Raw genomic sequence first — 25,175 nt, forward strand, 5'->3', positions numbered from 1 at the left:
CATATGATGTAAATAGAAAAGTCAAAGTTCCTCTTTAAGGGGTTTATAATGAAATAAACAGTTATACATTGACCAAGCACATGGTTACTAATGCAAGCCATTTGAGTAGTTTTTAAAAGTCTGATAGCCCATGTTTTGTGTTTCCTGGAAGCTCCATTAGCGGGATTCCACAGAAGAAATAGAGACTCTGGCATATGATGTGTATGATTCCGTGACATGTCACATCTGGTCAAAGCAAACACTTCACTGCTGCCTGCAGTCTCTCACTTCCTGATGTACCGCAAAGATAGATTGGAAGCAGTTGCTTAGGGGATCTGTGTTTTTTTGCATTTCTTAATGAACTGACAAATATAATCCAGATCAACTATCCATAAATGCGCTGGTTATTAAATTAAGATAAGAGTTAGTCTTTAAAAAAAAAAATACAAATTGTGCTGTTTATTTTTTCGTCTTCTGCTTAGGGGAGTTTGTTAAAGGGTTGTTTTATGTTTAGTAGGCAAGGACAACTTGCTGCTGGACATTGGGACTGTGGACTGCTGACAACAAGCATTATGTGGTTTACACCCAGTGCAAAGCATTTTTCTTTGTATTGAATGTAAAATACTATATAAGCCCCTCAGCATTGTATGGGTTAAGCCTATAACAATGACTGAATCGGAGCTTTGATGCCGGATCTTTGATCTCCAATAAGCTTTGGCTGGGCTGTTGCCAGAAAAAGCAATACACTTTCTTTTCCTCTTTTTTTTTTTTTTCTTCCTAAAACCCGGTGTCTGGATGTGCTTGCCAGAACACTATGTCCAGGCTGCAGAAGTTTATTCAGAGCAAATCCTGCTTCGTTGCAAAAATATCCAACTGAAATACTAATATTAAAGGTTAGCCCCAGGCTTAAAATTAAATATTGGGAAGTTAACAGGTAAATGTAAAACGCACTGTTACATGTTTTGTGGAATTGCCATTATTTCTTTTTCTAGCCGCTATCATGATACAATCACATTCAATGCAAATGGATTTACCGTAATAAATCTACAGTATACAGGGAGTGCAGAATTATTAGGCAAATTAGTATTTTGACCACATCATCCTCTTTATGCATGTTGTCTTACTCCAAGCTGTATAGGCTCGAAAGCCTACTACCAATTAAGCATATTAGGTGATGTGCATCTCTGTAATGAGAAGGGGTGTGGTCTAATGACATCAACACCCTATATCAGGTGTGCATAATTATTAGGCAACTTCCTTTCCTTTGGCAAAATGGGTCAAAAGAAGGACTTGACAGGCTCAGAAAAGTCAAAAATAGTGAGATATCTTGCAGAGGGATGCAGCACTCTTAAAATTGCAAAGCTTCTGAAGCGTGATCATCGAACAATCAAGCGTTTCATTCAAAATAGTCAACAGGGTCGCAAGAAGCGTGTGGAAAAACCAAGGCGCAAAATAACTGCCCATGAACTGAGAAAAGTCAAGCGTGCAGCTGCCAAGATGCCACTTGCCACCAGTTTGGCCATATTTCAGAGCTGCAACATCACTGGAGTGCCCAAAAGCACAAGGTGTGCAATACTCAGAGACATGGCCAAGGTAAGAAAGGCTGAAAGACGACCACCACTGAACAAGACACACAAGCTGAAACGTCAAGACTGGGCCAAGAAATATCTCAAGACTGATTTTTCTAAGGTTTTATGGACTGATGAAATGAGAGTGAGTCTTGATGGGCCAGATGGATGGGCCTGTGGCTAGATTGGTAAAGGGCAGAGAGCTCCAGTCCGACTCAGACGCCAGCAAGGTGGAGGTGGAGTACTGGTTTGGGCTGGTAGCATCAAAGATGAGCTTGTGGGGCCTTTTCGGGTTGAGGATGGAGTCAAGCTCAACTCCCAGTCCTACTGCCAGTTTCTGGAAGACACCTTCTTCAAGCAGTGGTACAGGAAGAAGTCTGCATCCTTCAAGAAAAACATGATTTTCATGCAGGACAATGCTCCATCACACGCGTCCAAGTACTCCACAGCGTGGCTGGCAAGAAAGGGTATAAAAGAAGAAAATCTAATGACATGGCCTCCTTGTTCACCTGATCTGAACCCCATTGAGAACCTGTGGTCCATCATCAAATGTAAGATTTACAAGGAGGGAAAACAGTACACCTCTCTGAACAGTGTCTGGGAGGCTGTGGTTGCTGCTGCACGCAATGTTGATGGTGAACAGATCAAAACACTGACAGAATCCATGGATGGCAGGCTTTTGAGTGTCCTTGCAAAGAAAGGTGGCTATATTGGTCACTGATTTGTTTTTGTTTTGTTTTTGAATGTCAGAAATGTATATTTGTGAATGTTGAGATGTTATATTGGTTTCACTGGTAAAAATAAATAATTGAAATGGGTATATATTTGTTTTTTGTTAAGTTGCCTAATAATTATGCACAGTAATAGTCACCTGCACACACAGATATCCCCCTAAAATAGCTATAACTAAAAACAAACTAAAAACTACTTCCAAAAATATTCAGCTTTGATATTAATGAGTTTTTGGGTTCATTGAGAACATGGTTGTTGTTCAATAATAAAATTAATCCTCAAAAATAGAACTTGCCTAATAATTCTGCACTCCCTGTATAGATTTTCCCTTTCTAAAAATTTCTTTGGGATAGACTTATGTTTAAATCGTTTTCCATGTAACTCTGTGTACTATTTAGCAGATTGTGGTGTTTAACCTTAAATACATTTTCCCTATCTTTCTACTATTGTCTCTTTAAAACTTGCTCCAAGATATGTTGTGTTTTATATAGAGATTGTGGTTCTAATTGATGGAGGAGTGTTTGCAGAATACTTACTGGTTTTGGAGCTCAGATATTTATTTATTTATTTATAATATATTTTACCAGGAAGGATGTAGGGAAAGAAATCAAATGCGACGTATATTAAGTCAGGGTTTTATTAAAAGTAGTTGTAAATGCGTTGGCTCTCTATTGGGAATACTGCAGAATTTCTTTCAACTCTTAAATTGTTATTCATTCAGAAAGGCTTCATTGGTCCTCAAACTCCGGCCCCCTAGATGTTACTGAACTACAACTCCCATGATTCCTTGAATTACATAAACAGCCAGAGAATCATGGGAGTTGTAGTTCAGCAACATCTGGGGGTCCGGAGTCTGAGGACCCATGGGCTAGATACTAGTTAAAAAAAATGAGGAAATAATTTGGATGTAAAAGTATACATTGTATTTGTTAAGTTTAACTTGAAAACAGGTATTTTTCCCTTCAAAGGGAGAATTGTACAGCTCAAAATGAATACTGATGATGTGCCATTGTAGGAACTCATTGGCAGGTGTAAAAACAGCCACTGTGCTTCAACTTTCAATGGAAGAAAACTTTTTATTGTTCACAAGTAAAAAGCACATGGAACCAGCATGCAGGTGTGAAAAAAGAATAATAATAGTAATAACAAAAAACCTAGACACATTTCTGAGCATTCAGTGCTTATTCAAATGCCAATACTTACTGGATAATCCACTCATTTTATTGAAGACTGATTGTATAGGCTGCTGTTCTGGATAAGATTACAATGTGTTCAAGGTAGAGCCACACAACTGACAAACAATGGTCAAATGACACTCCAGCGCATGGTTCAAGGTGATGGCCACAACAACGTATTCAACAGTAGAACCATCACTCACGTACACTTCACATATCATGATCTTTTATTACATAAACAACAGGGTGACAGACTTTCTACTATCTCAGCTGTCAATCTCCTTGTCAATTGCTTAGAGGTGGCACCATCACAATAAATAACTAATCTCACATGTAATGTGCCTCTCTCGTAGATACATCATAAATAGTAGTTACAACACCAGAAAAGATTAAGGTTTCATTTAAAAATCAATTGTGTGATGATCCATGTGTGTTTAGAAATAGACTAATAAGAAATATGGCAGTAGCCATCCTCAGATCTTATCACAGAGACAGATTGTTAACATTAACATTTCCTGCCACACATGTGACACAACTGCTGCTGTAGCCTTGTGTTGAACACGACTCTACATGACATTATTTATTCTTCAGACAGATGTTTACTTATCGGAGAAGGCCATCCGATGTGTGTAGCAATGTCGTATGTCGTATTCATTCTGTGCTTTGTCTTCATTGACGATCAGCGCATATGTTTCTCTGATAACATAGATTGCAGGAGGTCAGTTATAATATTGCCAAGAACATAGTCAAACTGCACCCTCTCACTGGGTAATGGTACAAACTAAAAAATAACCACAGAGAAAGAAAATAGAAATCTGTGAAAGAACAGTTATATTTACCAGTAAGTCCCTTATAAACATAAGCCAATAGCTTTTTTAAATCATTTACTTAAAGGGTTACTTTAACCGTTTGGAGCGGGGGAAGTTTTCTGTGTAAAGTGCCTTATTGTGGACTTTTAATAAGGACCCCCACTCTGATTGCAGTAAAAGCTGTAAATCAAAGGTGTTTACTTACCTGAAATCCAGCGCCGGGGGACGCCCCCAGCACAGACTTCTTTCTACGCCACATCCTTACATCAAATGGGACCACTCGTGGTACAATCAGAGGCTTCTCATGGAGAAGCCTGTGATTGTACCAATTGTTGTCTCAGAGCACATGTGCACGCTTCAGGCAGCCAAGCAGAGGGATGTTTTTTGTTTCGTTTTTTAAACTCCCTGCCATGGAGGGAGGCGACAGGGCATGTCCGCAGGAAGGGTGGGAGGGCTAAGCTAGCTTCCCCTTGGAGGCGCACTACCTGCAAGGGAAAATGTATATGTCTGTTGCCAATGTGCAGTGCACGCTGATGACAAATGTAAAGTGTGCACAGAATTAGCATTGAGCAGCTCGATACAGAATTCTGGGCTGCCAATGTGTGCCGGCTGCCCCCGGCACACAATTAAACATATCTCAATCCGAGCAGAAGCACTGCATATACATACTCCTATCACCATGACTACTTCAAATCACTGAAGTGGCAATGGTGGTTGGTTTAACCTTTTAGCAATATATAATAAAGTAGTAAATAGCTTTGCATTGTGGAACATCATGGGATTATGGTTCACTACGGCTAGAGTTGTAAAGGTGTGAGGTATCATTTTTGCATGTTATCCTCAAGGCTGGGGCTTCATATGCTCAACTGCAAGTTTTATTCAATGTGTACATCTGTCTCTTGTTTTCTCATGTATTTACTTGTTAATTTATGTATTCCTTCCACTCGACTTATCTAATACGATTTAGACAGATTCTTTTATATATAAAAAAAAAAGCTAAACAACAAACAGCTAAATCAATTCTGACATATCTTATGGCCTGTAATAGGTAACGGATGAACATCTTTCTCCTATAATTTTACGAAGCATACTCACTTAATGAAAATGTTATGTTGTTTTTAGTGAAAACAGACATGCGTTTCATATGTTGTCATTCGAAGCTGAGTAAGAGGTTTCAAAGTCCAGGTGTGCTTCATTCACAAAGTTGACTTTTGCCAAAACCAATATTTCAACATTTCATTTTTTTTTTTATGTTACAAAAAGAGAGAACTGAATTTAAATAAGATGTATCTATTGCTTGTCAATACTTCCAGCAGACTGTTTTTTTCAAACAGCTTGATTTAAATAATGATTTATTGCATGTATATTTGTAATCCTCTCAAGCAATGAAAAGTTATAGTAAACTCAGCGTTCCATTTATATTCTATAAATATGTGAAGGTTAAAAGCTATAGTGATTATCCGTAACAAATTACTGCCAACAGGAGTTTATTCTACACATTTTATTTAAAACAATGCATAGACAGGTCTTATATAAGGGACCAATTTAAAAGCGATATTAATATATATATATATATATATATATATATATATATATATATATATATATATATATAAATGTCTGCCTACTAACATATTTCTTTTTAAAACTGTATGTAATGCTTTGCTGAAGGCAGATGACCAATTTTACTTGCCCAACAGCCTGCAGTAACCTGCACTGTCCTTGTAGGTGGCAGTACCATAATAGCACTTTAATTGTGGCTTGTGTCCCTGATATGCAATTACAGGTTAAAGGGCGAGTGCTTTCTAACAGTGTAAATCATACTTAAAAATTAGGAAAAGTACTAGCGCTAATTGAGTGATGAATCTTTCGTAAAATAAAATAAAATATATATATTTTAAATGAGCTGCTATAACACCGTGGTATTATCTTTTGGCATGGATAGTTGGAAAGGAAAAGTTTCTCGGTGAAGCGCTTATTAAAATAATAGATATGAAAGATATAAAAATAGTGAGAAATGTGATTACGTAGTAGCCCAGTGTCCAAGGGTAAACCTTTAAAATAATATTCTCTTTCCCAGAGGCACAAATATTTCGGTATTTCCTTTTAAATATAAAGCATACAAATACAAATCAGTGCAAACTGTACAGTATAAATAAGGTGGAAGAGATAATGCTAAGTGCCAACTCACAATTTTCTGAGCTAATTAAATTAGCTCAAGTTCTTGAGCCTTAGGGCCTGTTAAAACGATCCTCTCCCTCCTTTACGTCCAGACTTCCTTATAGGTTTGTCCTAGGTGGTAGGTGTAAAGGAAAGGTATATAGTGCAATATTGTTTGAAGCAAAAGAGTGGGTAATATAAATGTACTATTATGTACTCACAAACCCAGAGCCATCCAATAGGCTCACTTTAAATCGTGTATGTGGTTAAGGACCACATTCCTTCTTTGTAAGAGCAGGAAGTAGTGCCGATAGTGTATTAAAAGTATGTACTTTATTACTTATAAAAAATGATTTAATAACAAGATAATACTTAAAAAAAAATATAACACTATTCGGGTAAAGTCCAGAAAATAGAGTTTAAGTGCTAACTGTTCCTCCAGGACGCGTTTCGCCAATAGGCTTCCTCAGCTGGAAAAAAAGTTCTGTGTAAACTCTTGGGACCACTTCCTGCTTTAAATAAGCCTTTTGATTGAAGAATCCAGGTGTGTAGGCTTTAATTTTCACGGTTAATCTCCATAGAAACGGAGATACCCTGCGTTTCAAGTCTCCTATTGATCAGTTTACTTCCGCGTTTAGTGCCGATACGTTACTTCCAGTTTCGGCATATCCGGGTTTTATGCGTTCTACAGTGCATTTCAGCGGCCATTAAGTCCATTCTTTTGCCAAAAACGGCATATTACCCATAGTATATGATACAGAAAAGATACATAATGTCAGTATTGTTCCCACAATGTTAGAATGGTTGATTTATGCACAAGACATTTCTTCTCAGACAGAATAAAAAACGTTTTCAAGTCTTCTATAGATCTATGTTTCTCTACATTTTTGGATTATTCAATATTAGGGAACATTATTGTTTATATGAACTATTCTGGATCTATTTGTGTTCTTTATACTGAGACTATTAATTGTCACTATTCAAACATATATTTCTTAAAGGAATATTTTCAAAATTAAATGCTAAAACAGACATAAAGAAAGACCTTAAGACTAAATGAATAAAAGGATAAAGACACTTATTTAACTATTATACAAGTTAAAAGGAGGAAATAGTTACTAGGTGGTGAATTTATAAAAATATAAAATATGAAGTAATGATAGGGAGGGTAATAAATTAAAAGTTATATTAAAAGAAGCTCATATGGATTTATAGATAAGAAATAAATATATAAAACCAGGTATTGTTTATAAGAGTATATAAATAGGGGAATTATGTTAGAAAATGACACATTTCAAAGTCTAAAGTAACCCTTTTCTATAAAGTCTTTAATTTTTTTTTGGACTGTATATCAAAAGTTTCTAGGTCTGTACAATTTCTTCTAATTCTTAAGAATTGTCCCCTTGGAGCATATCCATAAAGGTTTCGAGAAACATAGCGTCTCTTTACATTACAAACTACATCATAATTGTGAATTAAAAGGTACTATTTTGCTAGGCATTAATAAAGTCACTAAAGATTGGAGAGGAGGGAATTTTAATAAGAAATTAAGTAAAATTGAAATGGAATGGATATTTAAATTAAATACACTTATCCCTAACGGACTAAATTCAGACTTTATGGTCCACTATCATATGAAGCAGCTGGTACCGTGTTCTGTACTTGAGTTCACTAGTAACATAACTCTTGGCAGCCAGGGGAGCAAGCTTATCTTGTTTAGGGGATTTTGCATGATAATGATCCTCCCTAGCTTCTCAGGGATATCATCATTTTATAAATTAGCATTCCCCAGGTTTATGCTTATCTATAAATGAAACCTTGAAATTATAGTCCCACCCGTGTGTACAGTTCCATAACCCTTTACAATGTGTTTCCTTAAAGCAAGTCTGCGTAGAGCACTAAGAGTCCAAGCTTTGTTGATAATCTCTAAATTCCTGAGGACAGACTTTGTATATGATTGTCTGTGCTTTTTGAGAGAAAAAAAATAAGAAGAAAACAACAGGTTTTCCAGGAGCACATCAAAAACATGCTTTTCTTAATAATAGTATACCTTAATTTCTGGTTTCTCAACCTGTGACACCAAAAGCATGCAGGGATACAGAATTTCTATTGCTCGACGCCCGGGACATGCAGTTCCAAGCACCAGGCAGTTTATAATGGTGTTTAACCCTGCTGTGGGAAACTAGCAGGGATCTAGATGGAGGACAGTGTTTTGGGCAGGAACTGTGAATGTGTTTTTTGGGCTTGCAGACAGAATCTGCCCAATGCTTCCAAGCATCAAAAACTGTTTAAAAACATTAAATAAATGAAAGACAAAGGTAAATATAGTGATATGTCTCATTAAACAATACTTTGAATTGTTAATATGATAATAACTTATGGCAGGGCTTGACTAATCCTAGACGCCTGGGATTTGTGAGCCTGTTCAGCCCCCGTGGTGACTGCCTGATAGGGCTGGGCAGTCGGCTCCCGGAGAGTTGAGGGGGTGGGGGAAAAGTGGGCAGGCGGTAATTCTCATCTCATGGAGAGCTAAAGGAGGGAGGGTGGCAGACGGGCGGCCGGTAATTGAGAGCTAAGGGAGGCGGGCGGTCGGGTAATGGAGAGCTCAGGGAGGGAGGTGGGCAGCTGACTTACTGCGGCGGTGTGGAAGGGAGCTGTAATCTCCTGCTCTGCCCCCTCGGTCACCTTGCAGTGATGCCGGGAGCTGGAGTAAACAGTGCGTGAGAGGGAGCTGAGTAGGAAGATGACAGCAGCCCTACTGGGCCCCAGGGAAATCTGATCCACCCCAGCTCTCCCAAAGGTAGGGAGGCTGGGTGGAATTAAAAAAAAAAAGTCATGATTTGTGAGTGCGTGAGTGAGTAAGTGCGGGTCTGTCTGTCTGTCTGTCTGTGAGTGAGTGTATGTCTGTCTGTGAGTGAGTCAGTGTGTGTCTGTGCGTGAGTGAGTGTCTGTGAGTGAGCGTTTGTCTGACTGTGAGTCTGTCTATCTGTGAGGGAGTGTGTGCCTGTCTGTCTGTGAGTGAGTGAGTGTGTCTGTCAGTGAGTGTGTGTCTGTCTGTCAATTAGTGTGTGTTTGTGTCTCTCAGTGAGTGTGTGTATGTATGTTTAAGTGACCTGTTCCCTCCAGTCACATGGGAAAGGTGTTTTTACTCCTCTTTTTTCCCAAGCCGTGCTGGTGATGCCGCGGCTGGCCCCACTTCTATGGCCCCATTCTTGACGATCTCAGCCAAGCCAATGCTCCCCAATAGGAAAGCATTGGGAGACTATTGTGCATAAACGGCAAAATGCCATTGCACCAATCAGTTTCTCCTCACAGAGATGCATTGAATCAATGCATCCCTCTAAGGAACATTAATGTAGGTACTGCACAGTGTGAAGCACTGACCCAGGAAGCACCTCTGGAGGCTATCTGAGTGACTGTCACTAGCGGTGTCACCAGGCATCAATGTAAAAACTGCCATTTGCCTGAAAAGACAGTGTTTACCTTAAAAAGCGTTCAGGGACAGGATATGGACTTCAGAACAATTACATTAAGCTGTAGTGGTTTGGGTGATTTTAGTGTCCCTTTAAGAATTGTATTTTTGACGTTACAAATAACTTTTTTAACTGCTTCCAATACGGCAATACTGTGTCAAAGGAACACTCTAAACACCAGAACCACTACTGCCTACTTTTGTGGTTATGGTGCCAAGAGTGCATCGGTGCTGTCCTATTGTAAGTATTCAAAATGTTGTAATGTTAAATATTGAAATGCACTGCAGAATAAGTTGAAGCTACCTAAATGCCAATAATAATAATCCTAGTTGTTTTAAAAAAACAAACACAAGTATAATGCATATACTAATATAATACATCCTGCAGGGTGCTCAAGAAAGGAAGGGCCAATCCCTAAGGACATCAAATGGAAGAAAATGTATATATCCAGGCACACCTGAGGTTTCTTCTAAAATTCAGTCTCTTTATTTGAAACAAGAAAGTGGAGACAACGTTTCAGCTCCTCTCTGATAAAGACTTGATAAAGGCTCAGAGAGGAGCCGAAACGTTGTCTCCACTTTCGTGTTTCAAATAAAAAGACTGCCTTTTAGAAGAAACCTCAGGTGTGCCTGGATATTTGTTTTCTTCCGATGATAATAATAATAACTTTAGTAAAGATTGAACCCCTAGACTAGAGTCTAGACTGTAAACTCGTTTGAGAAGGGTCCTCATCTACCTACTGTTCCTGTATCAATTTGTAAATATCTCATCCCTTTCATAATATTGTAAAGTGCTGCGGAGCAAGTTAGCATTATATAAATACCAATAATTATAATAATTTAAATCCTAAAACAGCTTCATTAAGCTAAGGTTGTTGCTTAGAGTGCCCCTTTAATGTAGCACAGGATATACATGCTTGTAATGTTTATATCCTGAAGTGGCATTACCATGCAGACTATAGGAATGCATATTAAAATGCAGCTGTATTACCATGATGCTTGCTTTGTTCGGAGTGCAGAGGGTTTGTGTGTGCTTTTGACACATCATTCTTGATACTACATCTTGTGTGAACGTAGACACAGAATCTTCCCTTCCCCTGACCCCTGTACTGTAATTCAAAGAGAAACAAAAAAAGCAGTAATGGACCAGAACTAATGTTGCTGCGTGTAGTCATTTTTGTTTTTCTGCACTGCAGGTTTTACAGCTGTAGTTCTCTGCACACATATATATGGAATGGGAGAAACTCTCTGAAAATTTTTTTTTTTAATTGGTAAATGTAGCAGCTGCTACTAGAAGCCTCTGGCAAGTGTGTACCTTCCCGTACACAGGGAATCTGTTCCAGGTTATAGTGTGCACAGATGAACATTACGCACAAATTCAGGCCAATGCATAGACCTGCATTCAGAGAATAGAAATTCTTTTGTTCACAAGCTAGCAGTGCATTGATTGTGAGGTCATTCCACTCTCCTCCCTTGTGTGTCTGTACTCTCGGAGTATGAATATAGAATCCGATCTGACAGTATTCTGTTTTAACGCTGTGAACAAGACTAAGAATCATCTTACTTATGGGCCTATTGAGACCACACTTGGCAGATCCCATTTATTGTTATATGAAAAGAAAAAAAAGAAAAAAGAACAGATGTGCTCACAAAACAAATGTAGTCTCAAACATAGGCCTTTTCAACCCCCTGTTAAGGTTTCTGTTGGTTCCCCAGTGCCATAAAAAGCTGGAGTCGGGTTAAAGAATATAAAGCAATACTACATTTCCATGTGTAACAGCAGTTAAATAGCAGTTATTCCGTTTACTGCTTGGCATATGCTTGTTAATGTCTCTGATTAGTTTCCATATTGTTTTTAGAGAGTCCTGATAGATCTATCTGTAGAAACAGAAAAATTAACAGCTCGCTAAAGAACCAAACACTACATGTGTGTAAGCTGTGGAGTGCTTGTGTGCACGTACATCCTTTGTTCCTTTATCTGTTATAGAACTAAGTGATCATTCTTTACCTCTAACTTATTGTGTCCTTCTGCTAACTAACACCTCCAAGCTCTGTACGTGTTACTCAAATTGCTCAGTGTCTTGTGGCAGCATTAAGACATGTCAACAAAGCAATGCCTTCACTAATGAAACAAAAATCTTTCTGTTTTCTGTAATAGTTGATACCCACCTGTTAGACTTAGGGATCAAGCAGCAGGTAATTATTTACAGTTCAGGCACAAGTATTAATCTTGATGCTTCAGCACCACTTGGAGGTTTGATATCTAGCCAACCGCTTTGAGTAGTGACCTGGATATGGCCTCCATTCCAAACTCACAGACACAGCCATGCTCTGCAAATATCTTCTCTGCCCAAATTTCTCCAGGCACTGCCTGTAGTAAGGTAGATAAATCACAATGTAAATGAGAACATAAGGGGCCAAAATGACTCACAGGAAACATGGAAGAGAACAATTTAACATAGGAATCAGACCTTCGGTACTCTCTAACGTATGGGTTCTTTGAACCCCAGCAAACAACACAACACAACACAAAACACCATAGGTGTGAATGCATACAAAATGCAAGAGCAGCAATCACGTAGGAAATTGTGGGTAACAGTGAAACATTCTCCAGCTACATCCAGTCATCATCATGTGTTCTTGTGGTGCCCAAATGTGGCACTACATATGTTCAAAGAATTGAAAGAATTGTCAATGTCCTATTCAACAAAACCATAAATCCATTAAAGAATCTTGCTAACAGTAGAAAAATGTTTTTTCACACAAACACATAGAAAAGCAGATAAAAATAAGCATTATCTATCTATCTATCTATGAATGCATAAAGATTATTCTTATTTTTGCTCTTTGTATTTTTGGAGTATAGATTAAAACAAATGTTATATAGAAATATTTCTCTTGCTCAGTTAGGTAATAACACATTTTCTAGTCCGGAATATGAAATCTCTCCATTTAATAAGAAGAACTGATTAAAGCACTGGCCTGTGAAATTAAAACCTCAGGTCCACAGCTACTGCCAACTAATTGTGACCTTGAGTGAAGCCGGTCATTGTGGCTTTAAAGCTCTTGGTAAATTCACTCTATAAAATAAACATAGGTCGTGAGCAATGTTATTAATAAAGCCATGGCTCTGGTTAACTATTGTATATACTAAATTTACATTTGTTATATAGTACTCTTAGCCTTATTTTGTCACTCAAGTTTGATCTAACTTGTAGCATTTTCTGTTCACCTTCAGGTGGTTCATTGACAGTAATATAATTGTGTTTCAATATCAAGTTTAATCATGTGAAGCTTAAGTAATTATCGTTCAATCGTAGGGTTAACAATAGTGGCTCATACAGATACCTTTTTAATACATATATTTCACATCTAATTATAAGCCTACAGGCAGGGACTTATTTCCATTCAATTTTTTTCTCCTTGAATTACTTTTATATGGATGTGGTGATTTGTGGAATAATTGAATAAAAATATTTTTAATCCTTATTCTAATGTCTGCATGTAATTTGACATATGGTGTAATAATTAGACAGCTGAAATCCCATTATATAGAAAGACAAAATAATAACATACCTATAAGTATTCCTTCCTAGTGTCCCCCACCCCGACCAATAAAGGGTATAAAACCCTTTATTCACTTACCTGATTCCAGCACCAATGTCCCTTAGCACAGGATCGGTGCTCTGATGTCATCTGACGGGGGAGAGGTGACGTAAAGTCAGATAAAATCACGGAATCTCTTCTAGTGGCTGTCTTAGTGCTGCGGAATAAACATTGCTGTTTCTCTAAAACAGCAATGTTTTACATTGCAGGACTAAGGGTCATAGGGACTATAGTGTGTATATAGGGTGCCTCTAATATCCCTTTAAGGGAATCTGATAGCAATTTAGCTGCTATTCACAAATTTAAGTTGGCATTTTTCTGATTTTAAAGTGAACCTGTTGGTATTAACAGCCAAATAAGTTGGCAAAAGTGGCAACCAGTCAGATGCTGGTGGCAAGTTGCAGGTTGTGTCAGAGCAATGTGCGTAGAAAGTCTGGTCAGTGTAACAGTGTAGTGAAAATGCTAACACATAAAATCCTGCTTTGTTTTAATTGCTACAAACTTTCATTCATTGAACTTTCCCAAATGTCATTATTTTCTGCCATAGTCATGGTATGTAGCATGGGAATTCCATAAGTGAGGCTAATTTAGCAACACTTTTACTTTGAATTTCTCATGAATTATTTATTATGCAATTACAGGGAGAAGTGAGTGGTAGATGGAATGCATGCGGTTTCGGGCCCTGTGCCCAAACATCTGCACAAATTTGATATATTATTACAAAGCTGATTAGCTAAGTACAATGTCGTAGGACCCATCCAGTTATCAAATATCTCACAGTTGGAAATCCTCAATCCGAAATGATCTCCTTTGTTCACATAATGAGCTATTCCTCAAAGCCAAGCTATTCCACTGATACCCATATACTTCTAACCAGAGGCGTACCTAGAGTATTTGGCACCTGAGGCAGGTCCTATTTATGGCACTACCCCCAATCCCCTCCCGCCACCCTCCCCACCATCCCCCAACTTTAAAATGTAAAAAACAACCGCAATTTTTGTTATTTTATTTTTGTATTTAGCACTAAGCAGTGTTTCTGTGTTTGTGACTCAAAGCATGTGTTTGTATGTGGTGTTGGCGTTTGAATACAGGCATGCATTTTTATGTAGTGTGGTTTTTTAATGCAGTAGTATAGTTATGTGGTGTATTTTTGTGTAGTGTTAGCGAGATTCTGAGATATGTGCACATATACACACATATATACATACTAACACATGCAGATACATAGACACACAGTCACACACAGATACAGACACACATGCAGACACAGTGGCGACTCTGGGAATATTATGTGGGGGGGCACTACAAAACTGGGGGGGTGGGGGGGGTGGGGAGATGCACTAAAACCTATCATTAGGGGTTGGGGTAATGTGCTGCCATTGGCTGCCAGATGCCAGCATGCAATGCACGTTGGCATCAGTCAACAAATTTGCATATTATTCACATTAGTCACCCAGATTTCTTGTTGTGGGCTGGCTGACACCTCTCAACTTCGATCTTTGTTTATCAGATAACTCCCCTATTGGCTATCCTTATGTGGGATTGCCATATTTAAGGACACCAAATAAGAGAGCTGTCATATAAACAGCATCCTCAATTGGTATCTTTAAATATGGAAAGCTCACTTAAGGGCACCAATTTGGGGAATTATCTACTAAACAGCTAAAAGATCAAAATTAAAAATCCCTTTTCTTAATTTCAGTTGTTTAGTAGATAACTCCCTTATTTGTTATCTTTTTGTGGGATTGCAGTATTTAAGGACACCAAATAAGGGAGCTATCTACCAAACACATACACATTTATATGCACACACAATAGGTGTATGTCTGTGGGTGTATATCTGTGGTTGTGTGTATATATATACACACAATCACACACATAAACACAGGCATACACAAACTCAATCACAGACTTACACACATACAATCACAGACACACAACCACATACACACAATGCTGCGGAATTTGCTGGCGCTATATAAATAATACAATAATAATAATAATTAGATACACACACACACAAACATCACATACATACACCTAAGATGTCAACCTTGCTCTGGGAGGGCTGGAGTAGATCCTCAGTCCCTGGTGATCAGTGGTTGCTGCTGGGATCTCTGTGATCTTCCTGCACAGGTCCCTTGCGCACCCTGTAATGAGGCAGATGACGTTACATGCCAGCTCACTGCAGGGCGAATACAGTCAGACACAGTCAGACACAGTTATAAACATATACGGTCAAATACAGTCACATGCACAAAGTCCCAGACACATAGTCACCCGCAAACACTCAAACACACAGTTACAGGCAGACAGTCACACACAAACAGTTGCAGGCAGACAGTCATACACACACACAATAACAGGCAGACTGTAACACAGTTACAGGCAGCATCACACAGTCACACATGCAGACAGTCACAGTCAGTCACACACACAGTTACAGGCAGACAGTCACACACAGTCAAAGGTAGACAGTAACAGGCAGACATTCATACACACAGGCACAGACAGTCACAGACGAAGTCACAGGCAGACAGTCACACAGTCACAGGTAGACAGTCACACACACACATGCACAGTCACAGACGCAGTCACAGGTAGACAGTCACACACACAGTCACAATCAGCCAGTCACATATGCAGTCACAGGCAGACAGTCACGAGCAATCACACACAGTCACAGGTAGACAGTCACACACACAGTCGCAGACAGACACAATCCCAGTTACACACAGACACACACTCTCTCTCTCTCTCTCTCACTTACTGACAGTATGGGCTGGTGGAGGAGTGGAGTGGTTGAAGTCCCTGGTGTTGTTGGTGCAGTTGTTGGGGAAACAGGGACTCCTTCCTGCTTCCCCTCAGTGTGCTGCAGTAAGAGCACCGAGTGGAGGCTGCCTTTAGCTGCAGATGCCTTTAGAAGCAGATTTGACCCCACCCCCAACAATCCGAGAAGTTCTCCTGCTCTTCTCCTGTCGGCTCCTGCGTGTGTGAGCTGTGTCGGCTGCTGCCATGGCAACCTGTGCAGCTACACAGCTCACACAACCCCAAGCCTGGCCAGCTCTATTGACACCCACCTACCTTGTGGCACCCGGGGCGGATCTCCCCCCCTCAGTACTCCACTGCTTCTAACTAATTTCTTATATTGTTAATTGGGATACACTCATATTGACAATAGGACTGAATTTCTGCTAATCCTCTCTGTAACATTACATTACAATATGTGTATGCTTGTAAATTATTTATTATTAAATTATTATTATTTTTAAATGAGTATACCTAACTTGCTTTTGTCATTTTATATATATATATATATATATATATATATACACACACACACACACACGAGTATATATAAGGAGGTGAGGTTTAGTGGCAGAAACACAGCCATTCATCCTGTTTCAAGTAGCTTTTTTAATGTGAAGCCAAGCTTTTCAGAGGCATTTTTGTTTCCATAGCAATGTAATCAACATCCATTCAGAGAGTGAAAATTGGTGTTATATTTTAATGTATAGGGTATTTTAAGGGGGTAGTTGTTTTTTGGTGCTGTCACTAGACCAGATGGAAATAAATTATTAAGAATGCTTTGTTTTTAGTCTTTCATACTTAACCACATAACCTTAAATGATTTCATTCATTTCATATGTGGAATTGTTTAAAGTATGTGACACACTTTGATTTAAATAAAGCCCTGCTTGGCTTGGGCTTTAGTGCAAGGAATACTGCCCATGCTTAATATTAAAAGCAATTTTTTCAGTCAATGCTACCATGGCAAAATTTACAATCTGCTCTGTGAGATTTGAAATAACTGCCTACAACACAGGAATATTGATCCTGCATCTCAATACACATTCTGTGTCAGGCAAACTATTAACACCCAGCTTGCAGGCTGATTGCAGTCTATACGTATATAAGGCTGTAATCCAGTGCCTAAAAATTAGCTTCAGATTCTACTGTTGAGTTCATTACAATGAACAGATTCTACTGTAGTTGTTCATTACAATGAACAATTAAATATCTTTTTCTGAGGAATTATTTGCTAATTTTTTTACTGTACATGTTACATTAACATGCAACTGGTTACAGAGAATACCACATTTTTGGCAATTAGCCAATGCCTGATCTAATGAGATTAACATACATATTGCGGAATTCATCCTTTTTGGACAGTCTGCAGTGTAAGGATAAATAAGAACGTGCGAACCAGGAGGGGTGCAAACCAAAGTTAGGTCAGACTTCAATATTATATATAAAAGACGAATTATGCACCTGGGGTATTTCAAGGCCCCAAATACATCTAGAGCTGGAGCCTAAATCAACCCAGGAAGAGTTACCAAGACCCCATCCTGGGTCAAACCCAGACTCCACCACTTAACTGAACACTGCCTTTTCATCTTATGGCCGTGCCTTCTCAGTTCTCTTCCAAAGTTTGACAATCAAAAATATAAAAGCAGCAGCACATTCTCACACACATAAATATCCACTCTCAATTACTCACTCTCATACACAGATGTTCATTCTTATATACAAACACAGAAACACAGGTGCTTACATACATTCCTCCTGTTCATACTGAGCGCTACTGTGAGAATTCCAAATCTCTCTTATTGCTCCTTTCCTAGATTCCACAACCTCTTATTACTCTCAGCCACTTATCTCCTCAAGCCATATCTCTCTCAGTCATATTTTCCAGTTAATGCCAAAGTCACACACAACGCCTACATCACATTTTATTCTTTGCCTTACCATACTAGGAGCAGGTCTGGAGGCCATTTCTTGTAATTGCAGGATTGCAGCTATGAGTGTTTATTCCAGAGAAGGAGCATTGAGCATCCTGCTCATTTACACAGAGTATTAACACTGTATAGTAGCTAGTGCTCAAAGGTACTCAGAACCAGGGCTAGCCCCACTGACAACGTATGCTCCTAGTGTGGGTTAGCTTCCACCTCAACATCTCCACTGGGTTGTTCAAGTGAATACAGGGTATCTAATATATATTTATATCAGTCTTTGGTCTCATGACTTATAATACCCTTTCATTGTAATATATAATAGAATCCAAAAAAAGGGCTTACCAGGTACAAGGTAATTCAAGCCAACAAAGAGTTAGTTTCTGCCATAACAAATGTGTAAAAAAAAATTGTATTTCACTAATCTCTCTCACTCTACTTTTCTTTTTCTAATAGAAGGAAAATGACTGTTTCCATTCAAACTTAATTTGCTGATTTTATTCATACAGATCAGGAGATACCAACTCAACATATTCTTTTCACCACCTTCTTTTGTCTTTGATACCCTGCCCAGTTCCCCCACAACACACAATGTAGGAAAAAAAAATTTGACTCTTTCAGCCGATGTTAATTGCACCTGATACTTTCACCTCTTCAGATCAGTTATTTTCTCACATTCTCTGCTGCTATGCTTCTTATGCATTTTATACTCATCCAGGCTAGATAACTGCAACTGTGTCCTGCTTGGCTTTCCTCGACACTCCATCACTCCATTCCAGCAAATCCAAAATGCAGCTACCAATGACATGACACTTTTTCAAAACTCTATTGGATTCTAATTCGGCAGCACTCTATTTTCAAATACCTCACTCTTGTGTACAAATCCCTTTACAGCCTTGCCCCCTCCGATCTCTCCGCACTGATATCTTACTATACCCATATCCACCCTCTCTAACACATCCCTTAAACAGCCTTTGTACCCATGTGCTTCCTTTTTATTATGATCATTCTCCTAGCCCCCTAGTACTGGAACAAGCTCCTACCACACATTTAGTCAGCCATTTCTCTCTCCTTTTGCAAACTTCTGAAGAGTCACTTTTTACCCAAACATTCTCTGATATGCAATAACTATTTTTGGGGGTTTGATCCCCTCAGTTCACCCTCCCCAATATCCCTCTCTCCATACCTGTTCATCTTTCAGCCTTACCTGTCCAAGCTATAACCCAATTAGTTTTGTTGGAAATATGTACCATAGCATAGGAGGACTTTTGTTGTTCTATAATTTCTTTTATGCGGCCTTGCTATCCTTGTTTGTTCAATAATTTGCTGTAATTGTTTAGTCTAAGACGATTTATGTTCTAGTATTGTACCAAACAATGGCATTGATTTAATAAGCTTTCTTTTCAAATGGTTTTTACTAAGCTTTCTAAATGATTCAATACTGTTAGAAATACTTTAGAAATAACTTATCTACAGAAGTAACCATTAAAGCTTTTTTGTAGATAAATCAATTGGAAAGTTGTTTTAGAGGCATATATTGCAACTCAATGACTGTATCAAAATGTTATTTTCACCAATTATATTATGTGTTAAAGGACCACTATAGTGCCAGGAAAACATACTCGTTTTCCTGGCACTATAGTGCCCTGATGGTGCCCCCACCCTCAGGGACCCCCTCCCGCCTGGTCTCTGGAGAGAGGAAGGGGTTAAACACTTACCTTTCTCCAGCGCCGGGCTGGGAGCTTTCCTCCTCCTCTCCTCCTTCCTCGCAACGTCATCGGCTGAATGCGCATGCGCGGCAGGAGCCGCGCGCGCATTCAGCCGGTCGCATAGGAAAGCATTTACAATGCTTTCCTATGCACGCTGGCGTCTTCTCACAGTGATTTTCACAGTGAGAAGCACGCAAGCGCCTCTAGCGGCTGTCAATGAGACAGCCACTAGAGGTTTTGGAGGCTGGATTAACCCTCAGTATAAACATAGCAGTTTCACTGAAACTGCTATGTTTATAAAAAAAAAGGGTTAATCCTAGAGGTACCTGGCACCCAGACCACCTCATTAAGCTGAAGTGGTCTGGGTGCCTAGAGTGGTCCTTTAATCTATGTAAAGCTCTCTGGATAAGAACTGTTCAATAAATACATTTTAGATAGCAATGTCTAACATATCTATAGACAGGAAGACCTGTTATACAGTAGTACTAGTATTTCTCTCTAAAGTTTGCGTTCTGCCGCTCTTGGTTGGCGCCACTTACGCCACTTTCCTACTTTCCTTTGTTACCTAAAACCTTTTTGTGCATTCCTTTGTATCCTGTTGCCTGGAATATTTGTTTTTAACCCCTTAAGGACACATGACATGTGTGACATGTCATGATTCCCTTTTATTCTAGAAGTTTGGTCCTTAAGGGGTTAAACGAGGTAATGTTTTTCAGAGCTATTGCGGAGCATCTTTTTCGAGTCTTTACTTTCTAATAATCTCTTCTGGTAAAAGGGATATAGATGTATCTGATTGTTACTGTCAGGACGTCACAAGTATCAGAGACAGGATTGCAGGGTGTTAAACAATTTCCATCTCATTTATTGATCCATTCAGAAAATGAATGTTTTAATTTAACTTGTAGATCTTTAAATGCTAATGCTAACAACCATAATCCATTCCTGCTTGAACTACCTGGCAGGCACAGTGTTAAAACCTAAAAAAAAATATATCAACACAGATTACTGTTCTAAGCCTCTTCCCATCTCACTCCTTCTAAAACTCGTCTTTTTCTGTAATTGTCTGTCAATTCCCTGCTAAGAAAAATATATTAGTGTCAAAATCCTCCGTCAGCCAACACAGGAAAGGTTTAATGAACAGTCATTGCAATGGTATTTATTTCATCGTAATTATGTATGTGAAGATGTCACCTTGTCTAACTGAGCAATCATGTCTAGCAGAACGGAATAATTCCTTTAAAGAAATGAAATTTAAATGAAGATTCTAAACCAGACGGTCTATAATTAAAGTACCCATCGACTCTTTCATTTTTTACTAAATAGGACATATTACGCATAATAAAAATGCAGAAAATACATTTTCCACCTATGAGCGATTAGTTAGAAAAGTTATTGACATTTCAAAGAAGAAGCACATTCACAAGAGGTAAAACCAAGATGTAAAGTAAAAATAACATGGTAATCACGTTAAAAGCTATATTTCTTGTATTATTTTGTTACGGTTTCCTTATTTTTAAATATGGTATAGAAAGAGAAAGTAAACAATATTACACAATTGAACTGTCTGTGTTGTTATTGGATAGGCATTTTACTGTATTAAATATACTAAAAAGATTTAATTTAATTTAATAGTGAGTGTGTCTATATGTTATTCCCTTCTTGTTTGAATTTAATAAAACACACCAATCTGAATCTTGAGTTGGTTTAAATAAAAACTGGCTTGTTAAATTCTACATCAAATAAAGCAAATGTATAGTTACCAAAACGTACATGTTTTATATAGACACTGTATTATTAAGGCTAGTGAAACTTGATACAGGACTCTTATGAAACACCATTTTTGTCTGACACTTTCAGGAACCTGGCTGGCTTCATTTACATCCATGTAGGCAGCATGGCTCTTAGCTAACTGTATGATTTGTTGTATTTTCCACTGTGTATAATTTCTTTGTGAATTTGACTGTCAGTGGTAGGTTAAAAAGCAGCCATGATATGGTTCCTCTAGGTTTATTCGGTAGTTGCCCTCATAACTGATTAGTTAAAGGGACATTCTAAACATAATTCTAAGAGCATAGCTTATAATGTAGGAGGACATGTCCCTGTCTCTCTGCATATAAATGCTAAAAAACAAAAAACAAACAGCAGCATGCAACCTGTGATACAAAAAGATACTTCTTATTTCCTCTTTTAGCCATTGAAATATTTGTACGATGAGAACATGTTGCATAGCTCCCATCTCCCAAGCTGTTGGTCCATGCTTGGTTTGTGGTTCACACAGATACTGTGTACAGCCGGGTTTCCACAGGTCCTATAGTTAGTGCATTGATCAACAGAGTTATCTCACTATCTGTAAATGTCAGTGATGCAGTTTATATTGTGATATAAGGCAGATGTATTGTGATAGAGGTCCAAATATGAAATACATTTTACATCAAATGTCAAATTACAGGATGATATCATAAACACTGAAAGCATATTCCTGCCTTTGATTTACTATTTAATGTAAACTTATTTTTGAGAAGGAGTCCAGTTTATGGATCCTGTTCCTGCACATTATTTTGAAATTCTATGTTCCCCTCTTTTAAACTTGGATATATTCTTACATGATAGAAAAGAGGGTTTAGAATGTCCACATTGGAGAGTTCATGTGTGTTCAGTGTGTCTTGGACCCTCCAGGCTTGCTGTGTCCATTACATTTTAGCTTGATAAGAAGTATATAACTTGATATTCCGAGTCCTAAAAAAATAATGGTGGGCATCCTTTTTGGTTAGCATTACGTGCACATAATACTATCCTGTTTTTTTTTTTTTTTGTTGTGTTGGCATATTTTCTTTTTTATGTTGGACGTGGCATAAAGGGTGTGCATATTTCCATAATAACTGCATGTTGATCAAACATTTGTTGCTGGCAACAGAACATTTTCTGCAAATTAGTGAAATTCCACTATTTGGATGTGGTGACTAATATTTCTGTTGTGTTATAAAACAATATGAGAAGCTTGGCGATGCATATGCTATAACAAGCTGTGAGACAAATTAAATATTTCCTCTACTCCGTTTGCAGATTTATTTACCTTTACTTGCAGGTCTATGAATGTGAGCTAATGAATAATAGACGAATCCCCTCAACCCTTTGCATTGGATTAATGGGAGGGGATGATCAATGCTTCTGTATAAGTAGAGCCCTTCAATGCAGAAATGGGGGAGGGGAGTGTATATTGTTAAAATGATATAACAAGTATAAAATATATGGCGATTTCCAACACTACTGGAACCTCCCTATTTGGGCCTGAAACAAGCATTGGAAATATTGGGCACTGTCAGATGAAAAGCTGCACCTGGATATAGAGACACTAGTTGTCAGATGACAATGATACGGGAGGTTTATCTTTGAACAAAATACCAAATATATTCCTGATGCGAAGCCTGAATCATGAGAATAATATTATTTTGTGCATCTATCCACCGCCCCCCCTCACAATCCCCCTTTTGGCTATCCTGTATTCACTGCACCTTTAAAGGTCAATCTAAGCACCATCATTTGGAAACATCTGTGCCACTATAAGAACGTCCACCTGTCAATCAGGTAACCAGTACAGGTGTATACGGAGAGACTTGATTGTTTAATAAAGAAGCGCTATTGTCTGGTCAAAACTGAAATATTGGAAAGTTTTTGTCAGCAAGAATGGATTTGATGTCAGCTAAATTGTTACATGTATTGCAATAATTGCATTGTATATGCATCGTAGCCTCTGTATATTTTTATGGAGCATATATGTAATAATACCACTTGATTAGATACATTTCCTTTTCAGTTATTAAAAGATATTCTGGATTCAGTTAATTCAGTTCCCGGATAATGATTCTTATTTCTGAGCACAACACAAATCTCATTGCTCCATATATGAAGTCTAGCACCATGTTTTCATTTGCCTGCACCTGATGGATTACAGATTATAGGTCACTTTATGATGGTTTTGTGCTGCAGTCATTTCCGTCCCCATTCTTTTTTTAGTGGCCTATTAATTCTGTTTTCCTCCTAGCTGTAAATGGTGCTGTTTATTCGGATCCCAGTGCTTCTGTTATGGAGCTATTATTTCAGCTGACAGTTTTCCTGTGGCATTACCCGTCTGTATTGCAGACATATTACCAAAGTGAGATTGGTTCATTGAAATCATAATCACAGACGTGGCCCTTTTTTATTTTCTGTAGCAATAGTCTGGCTGAAAAATAATGTTTTGTTTGCTTGGGTTTGTTTGGGGTTTGTTGATCAGTGGGTACCCATGTATTTAGCATTGCATACAGGAAGTGTAAAATACAGTTCGCCATAGCAAAAAATGAACTACAGTGAGGGGAAAAAAAGTATTTGATCCCCTGCTGATTTTGAACTCTGAAATGATCAGTATATAATTTTAATGGTAGGTGTATTTTAACAGTGAGATACAGAATAAAAAAATAAATTAAAAAAAATCCAGAAAAACACATGTCAAAAAAGTTATAAATTGATTTGCATGTCGAGGAGTAAAATGAGTATTTGAGTTCTGACGTTTGACAACTCGAACCTTCAGCTCCCTCCACAGATTTTCTATGGGATTAAGGTCTGGAGACTGGCTATGTCACTCCCGGATCTTAATGTGCTTCTTCTTGAGCCATTCCTTTGTTGCCTTGGCTGTGTGTTTTAGGTCATTGTCATGCTGGAATACCCATCCACAACTTATTTTCAATGCCCAGGCTGAGAGAAGGAGGTTCTCATCCAAGATTTGACGGTACATGGCCCCGTCCATCATCCCTTTGATGCGGTGCAGTTGTCCTGTCCCCTTAGCAGAAAAACACCCCCAAAGCATAATGTTTCCACCTCCATGTTTGATGGTGGGGATGGTGTTTCTTGAGCAGGGGTACCTTGCGGACGCTGTAGGATTTCAGTCCTTCACAGCCTAATGTGTTACCAATTGTTTTCTTGGTGACTATGGTCCCAGCTGCCTTGAGATCATAAACAAAATCCTCCTGTGTAGTTCTGGGCTGATTCCTCACCGTTATCATGATCGTTGAAACTCCACGAAGTGAGATTTTGCATGTAACACCAGACCGAGGGATACTGACAGTTATGTTGTGTTTCTTCCATTTGTGAATAATCGCACCAACTGTTGTCACTTTCTCACCAAGCTGCTTGGCGATGGTCTTGTAGCCCATTCCAGGCTTGTGTAAGTCTAGCATTTGGTTATAAGTCTTGTGT

At 38.5% G+C, this 25,175-nt stretch overlaps 1 protein-coding gene across 2 annotated transcripts in view; it reads left to right on the plus strand.

The window, feature by feature from the left end:
• The window catches only part of SHB (SH2 domain containing adaptor protein B), a 204,128-nt gene that overhangs the window by 177,028 nt on the left and 1,925 nt on the right, over window positions 1-25,175 (plus strand). The gene's annotated exons all lie outside the window — the stretch shown is intronic.

Source organism: Pelobates fuscus, chromosome 5 (genome assembly GCF_036172605.1).
Source record: "Pelobates fuscus isolate aPelFus1 chromosome 5, aPelFus1.pri, whole genome shotgun sequence".
Classification (NCBI taxonomy): domain Eukaryota; kingdom Metazoa; phylum Chordata; class Amphibia; order Anura; family Pelobatidae; genus Pelobates; species Pelobates fuscus.